The sequence below is a fragment of the Eutrema salsugineum genome, unplaced genomic scaffold, assembly GCF_000478725.1.
Source record: "Eutrema salsugineum unplaced genomic scaffold, Eutsalg1_0 scaffold_2, whole genome shotgun sequence".
In the NCBI taxonomy this organism is placed as follows: Eukaryota; Viridiplantae; Streptophyta; class Magnoliopsida; order Brassicales; family Brassicaceae; genus Eutrema; species Eutrema salsugineum.
In genome coordinates, this window is record NW_006256829.1 from 16910308 (window position 1) to 16929370 (window position 19063).

Sequence of the window (19063 nt, forward strand, 5' to 3'; positions counted from 1 at the left end):
GCGTTTGAGCTTAAACGCGTTTGAGCCTAATGCCTAACTAGTGTTCTTTTAGCAAACTCGCTGTACAACAACAGCCGCAAACCACTGAATCGCCGGATCTGCTCCTATACACTACCAACGCCGAATATATTTGATTTCTCTTCTCCGAAATTATCTATCAGAAAGCTCATTAAATACTCAAACTCAACGTGGTCATTTGAGTTCTTTAGGGTTAATAGAAGACAGATTTCAACTACTTTTTAAGCATGAGACCAAAACTATGAAAAATATTAAACAAAACATAATAAAGTTTGCAAGTAGAATTTAAAAACAGAATTTAACAATATATATCCCGCCGTGTCCATACACAAGGGGGTGTTATTGGAGAGTTGATTTATAAAGATTTTTAGAGTTTAAGATTCTATAGTTATTGGTTTGTGGATTTTTACATTCTTAATAGATTCATCTGTTATTCATTTAGAGATTATAAAAATCAGATATGATGATTTTTATAATCTAATCAAAATCCATTGTTATTCAAAAAGTCTGCATTTTAATGATTCTATGATTCCGTTATAATCTAGTGTTATTGGCATAATGATTCTTTGTAATTTAATTCATAAATCATGATTCTCAAAATACTATTTATATCCCTTGGATTCTCAAAATCTGTCATATTAAAAAATTCTTAATAGATTGTTTAAATCCATAAAACTCTCTCTAAATTTTACAAATCCAACAAAACTCTTAAAAATTTGACAAATTTCATGATTTTTAAAATCAACTAAAATCTTCATAAATCCAACTCCCAATAACCTCCCAAAATTTCGTAACGCTTTTATTTTCTGTCTAATCAATATTCCAATGCTTTTGCATGCAGAATATAACGACCATTATTATGATAAGGCCATAAGGGGGTAAAACAAACCAAAAAAAAAAAAACTAACAAGAGGAAAACACAAAGATATTTAAAACATGATTAGCTAATAATAATGCATTGTTCAAATAGTATCTAGAAAAAAATGAAAATCATCACAAGAAAACCCAAGAAAAGAAAACACAAGTAGTTGATTGAGAGCCAAAGTAGCTCTATGCTATGAAATTGAGATTCTTGACATGGTTTACGAAGGTCTGAACGCTATAACCTTTTGACTCTTCAATTCCTTGGATTTCAACCTTTTAAACAGTGTTTGTCTCAGGGCTGAAATAGAAAACATAGAATGGGTTGGATGTGTATTTCATTGACAAAACAATTTCGCCTGTACCAATTATTCCAACCACAGAAATATCAACACCGAAAGGAAGCGATAAATGGTAGACATGTTTTGACCAGTCTGGTTTCTTGCAATCCTTTAGAACCCACAAATACAACCCAAATTTTTTGACACTTCGACTACCTAAATCCCGCCATCTAATTGAAACTAATTTATCCTTGAAGCTTCTTAGACAAGCAGGTACTCGCTTACTCGATAGGGATTGGGGGTAGGGTTCATCGACAAAGCTGAATTTCTCAGACCTAACATCGAAGCAAACTATCACAAGAGACGATGCACCTTCTTTTTTACCAGCATAATACAAAACCCCGTTGATGCATATCCCAGAAGATAGGGGTTTATGGCGTGTAGGACATTCGATGGACGTCCAAGAAGGGTTTTTCTCGCAGCCGAACGTAAGAAGATGATAGCTATAGACTTTTTCTCTTGGATTGTAGCTCATACACAATATTTTGTGTTGTTTGTCAATGGGATCATACCCAAATAAAGACTCGTACCTATCGATATGCGTAAGCTCACGTACTTTCCGGTAGAAGGAGGGGCGCGAGTGAAGTAGGAGTGGGGTCCAGCCCCCACTCTTTTTTTATTTTTTTTTTAAATATTTAGGCAAATTTAATTAGAAATAAATTTAATGTAGTGGTAAAAAAAAAGTGTCTCTTACTAATAATTTATGTCCCTAACTAATTTTTTTTAGATCCGCCACTGTGTAGAAGGGTTACATATTAGCGGTGCCATTCTTCTTGGGTACTCGTGAGTATAACGAGGGCAGAAGATCAAACCGGAGAGGACAATAACGTAGTACGACGAGTAAATCCCTAAATCTAAATCCATACAATAATCGACGGCTGCAATGGACGAATTTGTTGGATGTGATCAAGTCTTCATCATATTTTATTATTTTATAAGTCATATATTATATAATTAAGTAACTGTTTTATGTCAAACTATTCGAAAAGGTGCGAATAGATTTGGTAACTGCAAAACAGTTACAAATGTATGTATGTGTCTTTTCAATGGAGTGTCTTCTAAAGACATGTCCCTTGGTTAATATGTGTCTTTACAATGGGATGTCTTCTAGAGACATGTCCCTTGGTCAAAGTGTGTCATGTAACTATAAATACTGGCTGTTTATCTAATAAAAGTCTGTGGTTTTCATTTACAAAGAATCAAGTAATAAATTGAGTGTTGATTAAGAAAGAGAGAGATAGAGAAAACAAAGTAAAAACTGTGTTGTCCGATCCTTAACAAATTTGAGAGTTCAAAGTTCTACATGGTATCAGAGCTATGGAGACAACTATGCAGCAAGTTATTCCAATCTTCAATGGTGAATCATACGGTTTTTTGAAAATAAAAAATGGTTACCATCTTGAAGACACGGAAGTTGTGGGAGATTATCGAAAACGGAATCACAGTGAATCCATCTTCTGAAAGCACACCGGCATCGATCAAAGAGAGAGAAGATCAATTGATGAAAGACATGTTGGCTCTCTAAATCCTTCAAAGTGCAGTTTCAGAATCCATATTTCCGAGAATTGCTCCCGCATCGACCGCAAGAGAGGCTTGGAATGCTTTGGAAATGGAGTTCCAAGGAAGTTCACAAGTAAAGATGATTAATCTTCAGGCCTTAAGAAGAGAATATGAGAATCTGAAGATGGAAGAAGGTGAAACCATAAATGATTTCACAACTAAGTTGATTAATCTGAGCAATCAACTAAGAGTTCATGGAGAAGAGAAGTCTGATTACCAAGTGGTTCAAAAGATTCTAATCTCCGTACCACAACAATTCGACAGTATTATTAGGGTACTTGAACAAACAAAAGACCTATCAACTCTTTCTGTCACAGAATTGATAGGAACATTCAAGGCGCATGAGAGGCGTTTAAATCTCCGAGAACATGGCATCAATGAGGGTGCGTTTTATGGAGAAAAGCTTGGCTCAAGAGGAGGAAACAAGCAAAACAAAATTCGCCACGGGAAGACCAACATGTGGTGTGGCGTGTGTAAGAAGAACAATCACAATGAGGTAGATTGTTTCAGAAAGAAAATTAAAAGCGTTTCACAAAGAGGTGCAAACGATGAAAGAAGATGCTATGTGTGCGAAAAGCCAGGGCACATAGCCAGAGATTGCAAACTTAGAAAAGGTAAAAGAGCACATCTAAGTATTGAAGAATCAGAAGATGAATATGAAGATGAGTGTCATATGCTCTTTAGTGCTGTTGAAGAAAAAGAGATCTCAACAACTGGAGAAGAAACGTGGTTGGTAGATAGCGGATGCACCAATCACATGTCTAAAGATGTTAGACACTTCATCACTTTGGATCGCAGCAAAATAATTATCATAAGGATTGGTAATGGTGGAAAGGTTGTGTCCGAAGGCAAATGTGATATAAGAGTATCCACAAACAAAGGAGATCATGTCATCAAAGATGTACTTTATGTATCCGAACTAGCAAGAAATTTGCTTAGTGTCTCTCAAATGATATCCAACGGATATCGAGTTATCTTTGAAGACAACAAGTGTGTGATCCAATATTTAAAAAGAAGGAAGATCTTGGACATCAAGATGAAGGACATAAGTTTTCCAATTCATTGGAAAAAATCAAGAGAAGAAGCATATGTGGCTTTCGAAGAAAAAGAAAAACAAACAAATCTTTGGCATAAGCGTTTTGGTCATGTGAATTATGACAAGATGGAGACAATGCAAACGCTAAATATTGTAGAAGATCTTCCAAATTTTGAAGTAATAAAAGGCATATGTGAGGCTTGTGAGATGGGAAAACAATCAAGGAGGAGTTTTCCAAAGAAATCTCAAAGCAACACAAACAAAACTTTGGAGCTTATTCATTCGGACGTGTGTGGTCCAATGCAAACGGAGTCAATAAATGCGAGCAAGTACTTCCTCACGTTTATTGTTGATTTCTCAAGGATGACTTGGGTGTATTTTTGAAGAACAAGAGTGAAGTGATCACAAAATTCAAGATATTCAAGCCTTATGTGGAGAACCAATCGGAGAATCGGATCAAAAAGCTTAGAACAGATGGAGGTGGTGAATTTCTATCAAGAGAATTCATCAAACTATGTCAAGAGAGTGGCATACATCATGAGATAACAACTCTCTACTCTCCACAACAAAACAGTGTTGCGGAAAGGAGAAACAGAACACTTGTAGAGATGGCAAGATCAATGATCAAAGAGAAGAACTTATCTAACAAGTTTTGGGCTGAAGCTATTGCAACATCAACATACTTGCAAAACATATTGCCATCTAAGTCATTGGAGAAAGGAGTTACACCAATTGAGATATGGAGCGGAAAGAAACCAAGTGTTGATCACTTGAATGTTTTTGGGTGTGTATGTTACATACACATACCGGATGAGAAGAGAAGAAAGCTTGACACTAAAGCCAAACAAGGGATATTCGTAGGCTACAGCAACGAATCAAAAGGATATAGAGTGTTTTTGCTAAATGAAGAAAAGATCGAAGTGTCAAAAGATGTAACATTCGATGAGAAGAAAACATGGAGCCATGATGAAAAATGAGAAAGAAAAGTTGTTCTATCACAAGTCAAGATCAACTCACAAGAACAAGGAGGAGGAAATGATCTAAACGCTCAAATAGATCAAGTAAGTAACGCATTCAATCAACTTCAAATTTCAAATAGAGGAGTTCAAAACTCAAATGAAGAAGGAGAAGAATCTGTTGGTCCAAGAGGTTTCCAATCAATCAATGATCTTATGGATCAAACAAATGAAGTTGAAGGAGAGGCACTTATACATGAGATGTGTCTTATGATGGCCGAAGAACCTCAGGCTTTGGAGGAAGCAATGAAGAACTATGTGTAGTGATGAAGCCATGATCAAGGAGGAGTGTTAGATGTGATCAAGTCTTCATCATATTTTATTATTTTATAAGAGTCATATATTATATAATTAAGTAACTGTTTTATGTCAAACTATTCGAAAAGGTGCGAATAGATTTGGTAACTGCAAAACAGTTACAAATGTATGTATGTGTCTTTTTAATGGAGTGTCTTCTAAAGACATGTCTCTTGGTTAATATGTGTCTTTACAATGGAGTGTCTTCTAGAGACATGTCCCTTGGTCAAAGTATGTCATGTAACTATAAATACTGCTTGTTTATCTAATAAAAGTGTGTGGTTTTCATTTACAAAGAATCAAGTAATAAATTGAGTGTTGATTAAGAAAGAGAGAGATAGAGAAAACAGAGTAAAATCTGTGTTGTCCGATCCTTAACAAATTTGAGAGTTCAAAGTTCTACAGAATTCTCATCCGGATTTTGAGGCTGAGTTGACGAGTAAAAGTGCCACTCATTTACTGTAAAATTTGGATTGCGCTTTACAGCGAATAAGAGATGCGACCAAGCTGAAGACCTGGTCAGGAACAATTCAGTGAAAGATGATCGACAAAGTGATGAGGCCCATAGCTGCGACACGCAACGAAACCTGGCGATGGTTTTCAAAGGCAAATTCGAGAGTATCTCGATGATGAGATCAATTGGGATGCTTTCTCTTCCGTTCATCGAGTTCTCTCTCTATGATGGTAAATTTGTCAAGGGTGATGCTGTTAATATATATATAGCTTTGCGGATACAGCAAGAGCTAGGGCACATCCACACAGAGTCGGCCCTTCCTTAGGCCCACCAAGTAGAACAACATTAATTAAACAAATAGAAATTTAAAAGTTGATACTTGCCATGCAAGTTCCCTAATCTCTTTGGATAACAAATGATTTTACTTTTTTTTCACAAATGAATTTCCTTTTCTTAACTGGAAACGTCAACTGATGTTATTAAAATCCTAATCTAAACCAGATTAGGTTTGACATATCGAAAACAAAGATTAGATCACTATACTGTATATATATACGAGTCTCAGCATTAATCAGTTCCTCATTAACGATCTTTTGAGTCTCCCTTTAATTTTTTTTCGGAAGATAAAATACTCTCTCCTACCCTGAGAAGAAGAAGAATAAGAATCTAAGGAGTTATGGCTGATGAACAGAAAGAGATCCCTCAAGAGTCTTACCTTTCCTTGGGATCCAAGGAAACAGAGAAACCTCGACGTTTCTGTACATCCGACAAAGAAGAAAGAACCAAAAACTAAAAACCCGTTCGAAATAAGAATTTCAGCCCCACCTCGACAGTCTTTAGACGAAACAGTGATGCCTCTCGCCAACGTTCCTCTATCTCTGGTGATAAAGACAAGTCTGACGCAAGAGCTGCATATGAACCTTGTAGCACAACGTTTATTGGGATTCCACCCAGAGGAGATATCTCTCTCCTCTGCTTCCGGAACAAAGGTAGATCAAAACTTGAAGACCCATTGCTCCTTCAACGCTGAGTCCTCAAAAAACGTTAACAAGAATATCTCCTTGGTTTCCAAGGTAAGGTCGATTCCTTTCACAGACGATTCTATGTCTCCTACAAGTAAGAATGTGTTGGAACCCAATATTAATAAGCATCTGGACTTGTAATATTGAATTTGTGTGTGAATAAATGAAGTTTAACAAGCAAATAGGCCTTATAAATTCATTTGAGATTTGGGTTTGAGCCTATGGAGATGAAATGTTCCTATTAGCTATAACTAAAAGTGGAAGTTTAGTGGAAGTGTATTTGTCCCACATTGCTCACCAAGGAGAGAAATCTCTTGTATATATGTGGCCTTCTCACAATAAAGGTCAACAGCATTGTGAAAGTAAAAGGGCATTATGCAAAAACACCTATGCGCGCTGCTACCGTCGCCGGTGCCGGGCTCGGGCTCGTTGCTCGTTGCATATTTTAGTTGGCTCTTGGGCTCTTGGGCTCTATATAGCTGGGTGTGGGTCGTGGGCTTCTTAGTTCCTGCGAAATAATTTTTGCATATTGAAAGGATAAATCTTAGGAAATAAAAGATTGCGTCCAGGTAATAACGGAAGATTTCCGAATCCTTTTACTTGCGGGAAAAGAAGAATATCTCGCGAATTTTCCTTTTCGCTAAAGCTTATTCCTTGCGGATCAAGCTGAACCTTCCAGTATAAATAGACGCCCTCTTCTCTCATTCTAAATCATTGAATTCTCGAATACACAAAACACACAACAAATAATTCTTTCCAGAAAATCCTCTCGTCTTAATTTCGTAAGTGTCTCGAGAGCTATAGCGTAGTATTATTTCAGTTCGCAGATTCTATTATGGGTGTTGCATAATAGTCTCATCACGGTTATATCATGGGATTCAAAAATCGCACCATACGGGCACACATTACCGGCAATTTATTGAGTTAAGGAAAGAGATCATATCTCGACTCCGTGTTTTTTCATCTGCTTTCAATCGGTATTCAAACTCTCGTTTTAATCTCTTACCTTAACATATCGTTTATAATATTGCTATTTTCTATTCGTAATTTCAATCGGATTTTCGTGGCACTACAGAATGAACCAAAAACTATACACCTGTTCAGAAAAAGAATTACAGTACCGCCTCAAGAGTCCTCTTCCTTGTCACCAAAGGCAGCATCGATATCTCCGACAAAGAAGAGAAGTCGAGCAAATATGATTAGAGAGTTGTCTCATAGCTTGTTAAACGCAAAGTCCTCAGAAAACCCTAAAGAAGAATTAAAGGAAGATGCAAGAATGATTAAGAAGATGAAGTGTCTCTCGAACAAGGAAAGAAAAGAGGAGAATCGAACCGGAGTCTTGACGGATTTAGATCTCAACATCCTTGCTATGTTTTCCAAGGTCGCTGGATTAAAGATATTGTCAATAGGAGACATTTGGAGCAAGGAGACGAGATTGGACTCTTCTGGAATTTTATTGATTCTAGACTTCATTTTTGTGTGCTTAAGAGATCACAAGAACCCTAACTAGCTTGAAAGATCGTCTTTCCCCGACGTAATACTTACTATATATATATATATATATATATATATGTACATATATATGGATAGATAAGTAGATGAGTGGTTATACTTGGTAGCACATTCTAAGGAATAATTCTCGTGTGATCGTATTGATAAAATTTTGTAGTTATGTTTTTGGTTAATGACATTGAGAAGGCTTTTTATGAAAACTTTGATGGTTTCTAGTTAATTTCAATGCAAGTTACACACACAAATCCTTATTTTTCCAATCATTCAAATAATATTGATTCGTTACATATGTGAGAAACTTCAAATTGAGTGTGATACAATGCCGTGCGAAGACCTTTAGAGACCTAATGTAAATTTTAAAAATACATATATATTACAATGTTTTAACAATAATGATATAAAATATATTAAAATTATATATAAATTCTATTTTTTTTGAAAAATATCTTACATAAATGTTATATATATTTTTCTTCTACAAACAATAAATTCTTAAAAATTTAAAAAGAATTAAATTTATAGCATAGAAAAACAAAAACAGAAAGCAGCTCTTAAAAACAATTATTAAAATCATTCAAATTTTAGTTATAATATAAAGTTAATTAAAAAAATAGCTATTGTAACTTGTAAGCATAAGTGAGGCTTGAATAGCTGAACTAAATTGCATATCAAACTAGGAGGAGACATTAGAGCATGTTTATTGGAGAAATTCATATGGGTTTTTAGTGAATATTATGATAATAGATTTAAGTTAAGAAATCCACTAAAAAATTTGTGTGTTTTTAAGGTCCCTTGGAGAAACCCAAATTTATTATAATCCACTAAAATGGGTTTCTTAAAAAAATGTAATCTATTATAAAACATAATTGATATATAAAAATTTAAACATTTTCACATACAAATTTTTATTATATGCTCAGTTGTTATCTTGATTATGTCCAAATTTTTGCCATATATGCTCAACCAAATCAGCTTGTAATTGTTGATGCATTTGTTTATACCAAATTCTAGTTCGAACACCCAATATATTAGCAAGAGTTGTAGGCATGTCTGTAGAATACGTGAGATCCACATGTGAACTTCTGTTTCCTTCTCCTTGTTGGAATATCAAATTGAGTGTATCCATCTCGTTCGTCTTCTAATATTATAGTGGAGTATGATATATGCTCTCTTAATTTTTCATATTTTTGCTTTATCCCAACAAAGAGCCGGGTTTTTAACAATAGCAAATCGAGCTTGCAAGACTCCAAATGCACGCTCGACATCTTTTCGGGTAGCTTATTGATGTAGAGCAAATAATGATGGTTTTGGGCCCTAGGAAATTGGAATAGATTGGATAAACGTAGCCCATTTCGGATAAATACTATCTGTGAGATAGTAAGCCAAATGATACTCTCTTCCGTTGACAGAAAAATTCACTTGTGGAGCTTTAACTTTTATTATATCATGAAAAACAGGTAAGCGATCAAGAACATTTATATCGTTTAAGGTATCTGGAGGTCAAAAAAACGCATGCCATATCCAGAGATCATATGAGGCTACCGCCTCTAAAACGATGGTGGGCTTTCCAGAACCACGTGAATATTGCTCTTTCCATGCGGTGGGGCAATTCTTCCACTCCCAATGCATACAATCAATGCTTCCTACCTTTACGGGAAATCCTCTTTGCTCTCTAACATCAAGTAGTCTTTGAAGATCCTCCGGTGTGGGTCGTCTTAGGTACTCATCGCCAAAGAGAATGATTATTCCTTTCAAAATTTTTTTCCAAACATAAACAAGTAGTAGTTGCACTGAGCCGGAGGTATTCATCAACCGTATCAAGCGCAGTGCTATATGCCAAGAGACGAATTGCTGCTGTACACTTCTGAAGTGCAGAAAGACCAGGCCTTCCAGTAGCATCAATCTTCTGTTGAAAATAAGGAATTTCATTGGAAAGCTGATCAAAAATATGCAAGAACATGGCCTGTTCATTCTAAAATGTCGTTGAATGAAATAATAGTTCCATAAATGGTTGTGGCTTTCTTCGCGATCTCTTTCGATAAAAGTTCTTTTTTTCCTTGATTTGATTGGCTCTTGATGGTCATTATAATCAATGAAGATTTTCAAATGTTTGAACGAAAACTTGTTTGATCAAAATTTTCATCTATGGATCCATCAAAATTATTATTGGAAGAAGAAGAAGCCATTATAGGAAAAAAAAGTGTTGGGCTTGTGAATTTGAGGAAAAAGATTTTGAGGAAAAAAGTGGTGTATTTTGAGAATATAGAAAGAGAAGAAGGAAGTTGAAAGTTTGTGAATTTTATGGAGATTGTTTGGCAATTATTTAGACAAACACATTGTATACTTGTGGTAACAAATGATCCTAACACATTTGTGGACATTGTTTATTATTGGCAAAGTTACAAAAAACAACACATCGACCAAAAACGCAACACATCGACCCAAAAAAAACAAAGAAAAAGGGCCCACTTCTTGTCTTGTTTCTTGGTGTCTTCTTTCTTGGTGTTTCTTGGTGACTTTGTTTCTTTGTGTCGAAAGGAGATGGTGGTAGACCATTGTTTCTTGGTGACTTTGTTTCTTTGTGCTGACTTCTATAATCTTTGAAACCTGAAACACAAATTCAAACATTTACTCATGAGAACAAAACATATTCATCTGCAACCATCGTTTGAAGATGAGATCACTAAAAAGATTCAAACCTTTACCTGGTAAATACGCAGATGAAAACATACTCATCTGCAACCTAAACCCTCAAAGTATCATTCCTCAGAATTAAATCAAACAAACAACAAAGGAAAAATAGAAACAAAAATATGGTCAGATCACTAACATAAATAAGAATTAAATGAATCTCCAACATACAACAACTAAAGCGATAATCTTAATTAAAGACAATGCTTCTTAAAAATGATACAACAACTAAAACAGACCACAACTAAAGACTAACTCCTTTCATTAAAGACAAAGCTTCTTCAAAGCGATAACAACATTTAAATTAAAACATAATACAACTTCATAATCAAGTCACAAAGTGATAGAAGTCACAAACTGAAACATATCGAAGACACTAACTTGACACTAAGAACACAAACAAGAATCGAACACAACTTCAAATTCTATTCGACACATAGAATACACTAAGTAGCCAACATATCAGTTATAAGCTTCTTCTTCAAAGCCTCTTCATACTCGGATAGAGGTTCTTTCTTGGCAAAGAGACTGTCAAGTAAAGCCATCTTGGACAGTCTCTCTTTTAGCGCCATATCTTTCTCTTTTATAGACCACATTTCCTGAAACCGTGACAAAGCATTTCCATCAACCGTAACCCTCTTTCCTCTGGCTTTTTATGCCTTAACACCAGGAGGCTGGTTAGTGGTTTGAACTTCCTCTGGCTCTGCATAAGAGCTTGATGATTGTGCTCCATCTTCACACATTCTCTTTTTACGGCTTCCATCCGTTTTAAAACTAGCTAGCTCATACCATTCCTGGTCATTACGCAGCTCCTTCCAAGCGTGGTCCAATGTGAATTTCTTCTTATGGTCATTGTAGATATCTCATGAGCTAGTTTGAGAACATCATTCTCGTTTTAACCACTTGATTTCTCCCTTGTTGCAGCCTCGTAGGATCCACATAACTTGCATACAACGTCATTGATCTTCTGCCACCGCTGCTTACACTGAATAAGTTCTTGGTTTTCTCTTCCTGCAGCTTTCAAACTTGCAGCAAAATAGTCCGAAATGCATTTCCAAAAGGCCTCTGACTTCTGCTCGTTGCCTACAACTGGATCTTTGAAGGTGTTGAGCCACAAGCTGATGAGCAATACATCATCACTTGGCGTCCATTTCCTTCTTTCCCTTATCTCTGCAGGCGTCTCTTCACCGATGCTTGCATCTTCAGAGTTTGCTTGAGAACTGAAGACCAGAGACTGTGATGGTCCAAATGCGACACAAGGAAATATCAACCCACTCTCTTGTTGACTGTTAAACAGTTCAACAAAATGAGAGGACTGACTATATGGATAAAAAGACATATCCAGAAAGACAAAGAAGAGAGAAAAGAGATAAAAAGAGAGAACTCGTATATAATTAGAAGAACAATGAGAGAAAGAACTTGAAAAAAGATGAAAAGATAGAACTCGTGTTTAATAATAAGAACAATAAGAAGAAGGAAGTTGAAAGGAGATGAAAAGAAAGAGACAAAAGAACTTGAAAAGCATTCATCAAAAAGGAAGAAATTAAGGAAAGAAAGAGAATGCATTCAACACAAATACACAACCACATCAACTTGACAAGCATTTATCACAACCATAATCTCTATCTAACCAGCAAAATCAGTTACTACATAAATCCTATAAACTAACCATTATGCATTTATTACCACCTAACAATGTTTACTTCAAACAACTTAACCTATACAAATTGATACAAAGCAACACAGTTTCTTTGAATATATGCATTTGCGAACACTAAACTGAACAGTTTTCAAAGCTTGAGCTGTTTCTATAACACAAACACTCCCATTGTAAGAGGAAAACATCAGAACCTGCAACCATACCATCAAACAAACATCAAAACATCAGAAACATATCATTTCTAACAAGCATCGAGACTTGAAAACCCCAAATCAAACAAGCATCGAAACATATCATTTCTAACAAGCATCGAAACATATCATTTCTAAAAAGCATCGAAGCATATCATATCTAACAATCAGATAAAGAATCGAAACCAATCAACCAATTCATATCAAACAAGCATCGAATCCAAACACCTAAATCCATATCATATCAAACAAGAATCGAATCCAAACACCTAAACCCAGATCCAAAAACCCAAATCCGAATCATAACCAACCGGAATCAAACCTTAAACATAAACCCAAATCGGATTCCAAGGGATAAATATCTCTCGCACCAAATATGTAGAACAGAAATCAGTAGATTGGAAGACAAAATTACCTATAGATCACGAAAGGAGAATAAGATCGGATGCGGTGGATTTGTGATCGGTCACGGTTCGAAAGAAGAAGATCGACCGCAGTTCAAAAGGTGATTGGAAGACGAAAGGAGTAGCATCTCCGCCGCGGTGAACCGATTCGTCGGCTGGCAAACCAAGATCGCCGACGAGGCGAGAACGAGGGATCAGAGGCGTTGGAGAAGTCGAGGGTTTTTTTTGGTCGAGAAAGGAGATGAAAAATGGTCGAGACAAAAAATTTGTTCGAAGGAAAAATGGCCGATAGTTTTTTAGCCAATGGGAAGCTGCCACATAGTCTCTAAGAGCTTATCCTTAATGTGCTTAATTAAAGATCGGTTCTTAAGTTTTCTCCTTTTTTTTGTAATTAAAAAAGCCCAAATAAACCTAAGAAACTGATGCGGTCATCAAACCAATAGCTGAACCAAAGCTCAATCAAACTTACTGCTCAAGCCGCATAGGAGCCAGCAAAGATGTCTCTGCTTTCAGTAAAGCATATCGAACCAACCAGAAAAATTTGAGCAACAAGCTGAATTAAAGTAATGGAGAAGTGTAACTGGGTTCATATCAGCCCATACAAAACCAGAATCGAATTTACAAACCAGATGATTCCAGACTATCTTGCTATTGAAGCCAATACAGACTTACGGCGATTGTTTCACGAATACCAGTTCAACCACAATGATTCAAGGCAGGAAACCACTTGGAGAACATTCTCAGCTCATCTAGAGAACACCAAGAAGTGGAATCAGTCCAATACGAGTTCTGAGGAAGGAGTTATTCAATTTTCAAACCAAGAGAACCCGAGCTCGCTAGATTCAGAAATATGCAGGAATCATTGGAGGATTGCGATTAAACCAGAATGAATTAAGCTATGAACCGACTTTTTCTAGAATCTTAATTCATCAAGGAATCAGGGAGAGTTTAAATCGTACCAATACCGGTTATGGTTGGGGAGATATTCGATTTCTAATCCAGACATTCCTCAACTTGCCTTATTTGGAGTCTCACGAGTTTGGTCAAGGTCGAACGTATTTCTGGCGACCAGCAGACCTTAATAATGATCCAGGATGTTTCCTAGGGATGTCAAACGGGCTTTTGCCCGCGGGTTCGGCCCATTTAGATCTGCCATGGGACGGGCCTGGACAAAATTTTCGTAACCCATTAATTAACGGGTCAAGCGGTTTAATCCGTTGCAGTTAGCGGGTTTAGTGGGTTAGACCGGGACAGTTTCCAGGGTTAGCGGGTTTTGTTCGCGGGTTTGTTTTTAATGGTTTAGAAGCTAAAATTCACATCGGTACGGTTAGACCGGGACAAACATCGCTTTGAATGATTCAAATTGAATCAAATAATTTAAACTCTCTATTTGTATTAGAGTGTTCGTTCAAATAATCTAAACGCTTTGTTTCATTCTGCTGATTCAAACTCTCTATTTGCACTAGAGTGTTCGAGTTTTTAAACAGTTGACCTAACTTAGAGTCTTCGAGTCTGCGACGTAGATTGTTTAGAAAATTAGTTGTTTCAGAGCAAAGAAGAAGACCGATCCAAACAGAGAGTCTGAGGCAACGCTACTAACAATGGATAATTTTGTAAGTTGTTGTCTATATACTTTTGGTTTCAGCTTTTACAAACGTTGATTCAATGAAACTCAGTCGTTGTCGTTGTTATTGTGATGAACACTGCAAGCATTGATAATCAGTTCTGACCTTTTTAATTTGAATTTTTGTGTTGTTAATGATAGGATTTCCATGGTTTTTCGAATCTACTGACAGTAGATTTTGAAACTCAGAGATTTATGGCTGCTGCAAATGCTGAACATGAACAGAGGTTGAATGACGATGATGATCGAATGTTACCGGAACAGAGAAAAGGAGTGGTCGCAGGCAGCAGTGATGAAAATGCAGAAAACTTTCATCAGAACAGAAAGTTTGATGGACCAGATAGTTCATCAAAATCAAGTATTCGAAGCAGAGTTTTCGTTGATGTAGAAGGTGACAATTGCAGAGGAAAGTCATCAGAACAGAGGAAAAGAAAATTCTCGGGCAACGATGGAAATGCTGAAAAAGATCGAAGTAAGTGTGATGGACCAGCGACAAAAAGACCAGAAAAACTTCCAAGACAAACTGTTCATGACATTGAAGACGACAACATGAACGAAAATGCAGCAGAGCAAAAGAGTAGGAAGCTTCATTCAGATGTGTGGGCTGATTTTGTGGTGATGACTAAAGTTGACAAGTCTGGTAAGCGTTGTCAAAAAGCTGTGTGTAAACATTGCAAGAAGGAATATGCGCATGAGTCACACAAGACGGTACAATATGTTTAAGACGCCATCGTGAGAGATGCAAACTCATGGTTAGATCTAATGATGTTGGTGAGATGATGGTCACTGCAGAAGCAAAACTGCAGTCACGAAAATATGACCATGTGATTTTCTGTGAAATGGTAGCTAAGTGTATTATTCAACATGATCTGCCATATTCTTATGTTGAATATGAAGAGTTAGATCAGTGTGGAAGTATTTGAAGATGTCAAGTTCATCAGTCGAAACACTGTTGCAGCTGATGTGTATAAGTTTTATGAGAATGAGACGTCAAAGTTGAAAAACGAATTAAATCGTCTTCCTGGAAGGATATGCTTCACTTCTGATTTATGGACTGCGATCTCTCATGAAGGCTACATGTGTTTAACAGCGCATTATGTGGATGTAAACTGGAAATTACAGAATAAGATTCTAGCTTTTTGTGCTTTTCCACCTCCACATACAGGTATGCACTTAGCGATGAAGTTATTAGTATACTTTTAAAAATTTTATTCTTTTGATTGTCCGTTTCTAAAATTGTTTTTTTAAAGTTAACGAAATCGTTTCTAAAATTGTTTTTTAAAGTTTCGTTCTGTTGATTGTCCGTTTCCAAAAGTATAGCAATCACCAGTTTACGTTTAGTCACCAACTTATATATGCTTTTAACGAGATTAACAAGATTTAAAGTCACCAGTTTTTAAAGTCACCAGCTTGCTTAACGAGATTTATATATCAGTTTTGATTTCATGCTTTTATTTTTAAAGTCACCAGTTTTGATTAACAAGATTATATATGCTAAACGTCACCAGCTTATATATGCTTTTAACGAGATTTATCAAATCAAACCACGTTTTTTCATAAGGGCATATGTTTCTAGTTTGTATTTCTTGCATGAGTTTCTTTCTTAACTAAAGCATCTGTTTTGCTGAAAGGTTTAAGTTCTTTGGAATCATGATCGATTTCTATAAGATTTTGAAAAGAATTTGAAGAAGAAGAGTTGTGATGATCGTAAATCTAGAAAAGATTATATGTATGTATATATTTGATTAAATAACAACATGACAGTTCGTTAATTATATATCTGTATGAAAGTAACAGTCATCATGTCGTTATATATTTGATTCACCTATAATTATAAACTCCATCAAGACTACAACGTCCTATCCCACCTATACTATCACTACGTTATAAACTTGAAAAGCACGAATTCCTAAAGGCACCAGCTTGCTTAACGAGATTTATATATCTGTTTATGTTTCATTCTTTTTAACGTAGTCTTTTTTTAGAATATACTGATTTCGTGCTTTTCCACCTCCACTTACAGGTATGCACTTAGCTATGAAGCTTCTTGAAACATTGAAGGAATGGGGAATAGATAAAAAGTGTTCTCCATCACTCTTGATAACGCTACTAACAATGATAGTATGCAAGAGATTCTGAAATCACAGTTACTGATAAGAGAAGATTTGTTGTGTGGAGGAGAGTTTTTTCATGTGAGATGCTCAGCCTATATTCTCAATCTCATTGTTCAAGAAGGACTGAAAGTGATAGGTGATTCATTGACTAAGATAAGGGATAGCATCAAGTTTGTTCTATCTTCTGAGTCCCGAGAGAATCTATTTGAAAGATGTGTTGAAACAGTTGGCATAAGAGAGCAAGGTGGTTTAGTATTGGATGTGCAAACTCGTTGGAATTCAACCTACAAGATGCTTGACAGGGCAATCAAATATAGAGCTGCGTTTGTTAATCTGAAAGTTATTGATGGAAGAAACTACAAGCATCTCCCAAGAGAAGATCAGTGGGTCTTGGGGAAGATGATTTGTAAACTTTTAGAGCCCTTTGATGAAGTTACTCGTCTAATATCAGGTTCTACTTATCCAACATCAAACTTATATTTTATGCAAGTTTGGAAGATTCAAATGTGGTTAAGAGATCATGCAGCTCATGAGAACGAGATGATCAGAGACATGGTTAGTGTTATGCAAGAGAAGTTTGACAAGTATTGGGAAGATTACAGTGATATTCTTGCTATGGCTACTGTGTTTGATCCAAGATTAAAGATGACACTTGCATAATATTGTTTCGAAAAACTCGATAAGAGAACTTTTGAAGAAAGGCTGAAACATTTGCTTGAAAAACTTAGGACTCTTTTCGAGTCGTATGAGAGCAAGTTCAAGACGCAATCACCTTCACAAGAAACACGAGAAACTATTCAGAAAAAAGATGATCAAGAACGCGATGTCCTAGGAGGAAGTTTCTTAAACTACGATGTAAGTGTTTCACTTGGACATAAATGTTTGATTTCATACACTTTTTGCTTACATGGTTTTTTAAAAAATGGTGTAAAATTTCTTTGCGTTTCGAAAATCTAATGTTGTTGTTAGTGGGAAGTCGTCTTTGGAACTCTATCTAGAAGAACCAGCATTAGACATGGCCGATTTTCAGAGTTTAGATATCTTGAAATATTGGAAAGATAACTCTTAACGTTATAGAGATTTGGCTTGCATGGCTTGTGACCTTCTCAGCATTCCAATCATAACGGTAGCTTCAGAATCATCTTTCAGCATTGGATCTCGAGTTTTGAACAAGTATAGAAGCCATCTTCTTCCAAAAAATGTTCAGGCGTTAATATGTAACTGTAATTGGCTAAAAGGTTTTGAGGCATACGAAAATGGTAATGAATTTCTTTGTTTTAATAAGTTCTATGATCACACATTCATATATTATATATTAACAGCCATACATTGTGATCTTTGTAGAAGAGGACGAAACAGTTGATGGTGAAGATGAATAACTGCCTTCCTTCGAATCAATTGTTGAGGAGGATGCTGAATGTTGATGAAGAAACTTTGGAGGGATTTGTTTTTAAATTTATTTCTTAGACTTGTGTTTAAGTTTTCTAAACAGAGATTGTTGTTTCAGTTTCCTTTCTTGGATTTCTGCTTAAGTTTATTTCTCAGATTTTTTTTTTGAGTTTGATTTCTTGGATTTGTGTTGGTGTTTATTTCTTGCTTTCTTGTTTGAGTTTGCTTTCTTTCTTAAGCTTAAGCTTGTTCATTTCGATCTCTAAATCAGCTGCACGTGTTTCAAGTGACCTACATGACTCGGTCATACATCTGAGTTGTGTATCCGCCAAGCTGTTTGACCTCTGAGCAAGATCCAAAACAAAATTGTCCAAACTTTTCTCACCACTTAGAACATGGTCGAACGTGATGGAAATGCCCTCAATCAGTTCAAAGAAATCATTTCCCTCAATAGCAGTGTCCTGTCTTGCACTTAACTCTTTTCTTAGCAACAAAACAAATTCATGATTCCGAGAAACAGCACCTTTTAAATCTTGGTGGATGCCCTGCAGGTGTTATCACCTTTGACGGCCCAGCAGACTCCTACGAAAAACAAAAGATCATCAATGTCTTTTTTAAGATGTGCATCATAGAGGGTTCCTGAGGAATCAAATGCTTTCAATATATATACATACCAGTAAACCGTAGAGTTCTTCTTTGAAGTCTTTGATGCCGTGAAGGATCTCAACATTAGCTACATGGTCGAGATTATTCAGAAGATCAAGTGCTTCACCTTCTTGTTTCTCCAGTTTCTCTGTTCTCTTTTCTTTCGCCGTCTTCTCGTATTCAACAATCGTGTCCTCTGCATCAAGTAAATAGCTTACCTTTCTCTTA

General features: G+C 36.1%; 1 long non-coding RNA gene across 2 annotated transcripts; it reads right to left on the reverse strand.

Annotated features, from left to right (window-relative positions):
* Positions 1–10435: 10435 nt before the first annotated feature.
* On the reverse strand, positions 10436–13315 carry LOC18017494. Of its 2 annotated transcripts, XR_002899566.1 has the most exons (3): positions 13075–13315; positions 10823–12659; positions 10436–10724 (listed from the first exon to the last, which is right to left on the reverse strand). It is a non-coding gene; the product is annotated as an uncharacterized LOC18017494 (long non-coding RNA). The 2 variants fall into 2 exon arrangements; XR_002899565.1 differs by having other exon boundaries at positions 10823–13315.
* Between the last annotated feature and the right edge of the window lie 5748 nt (positions 13316–19063).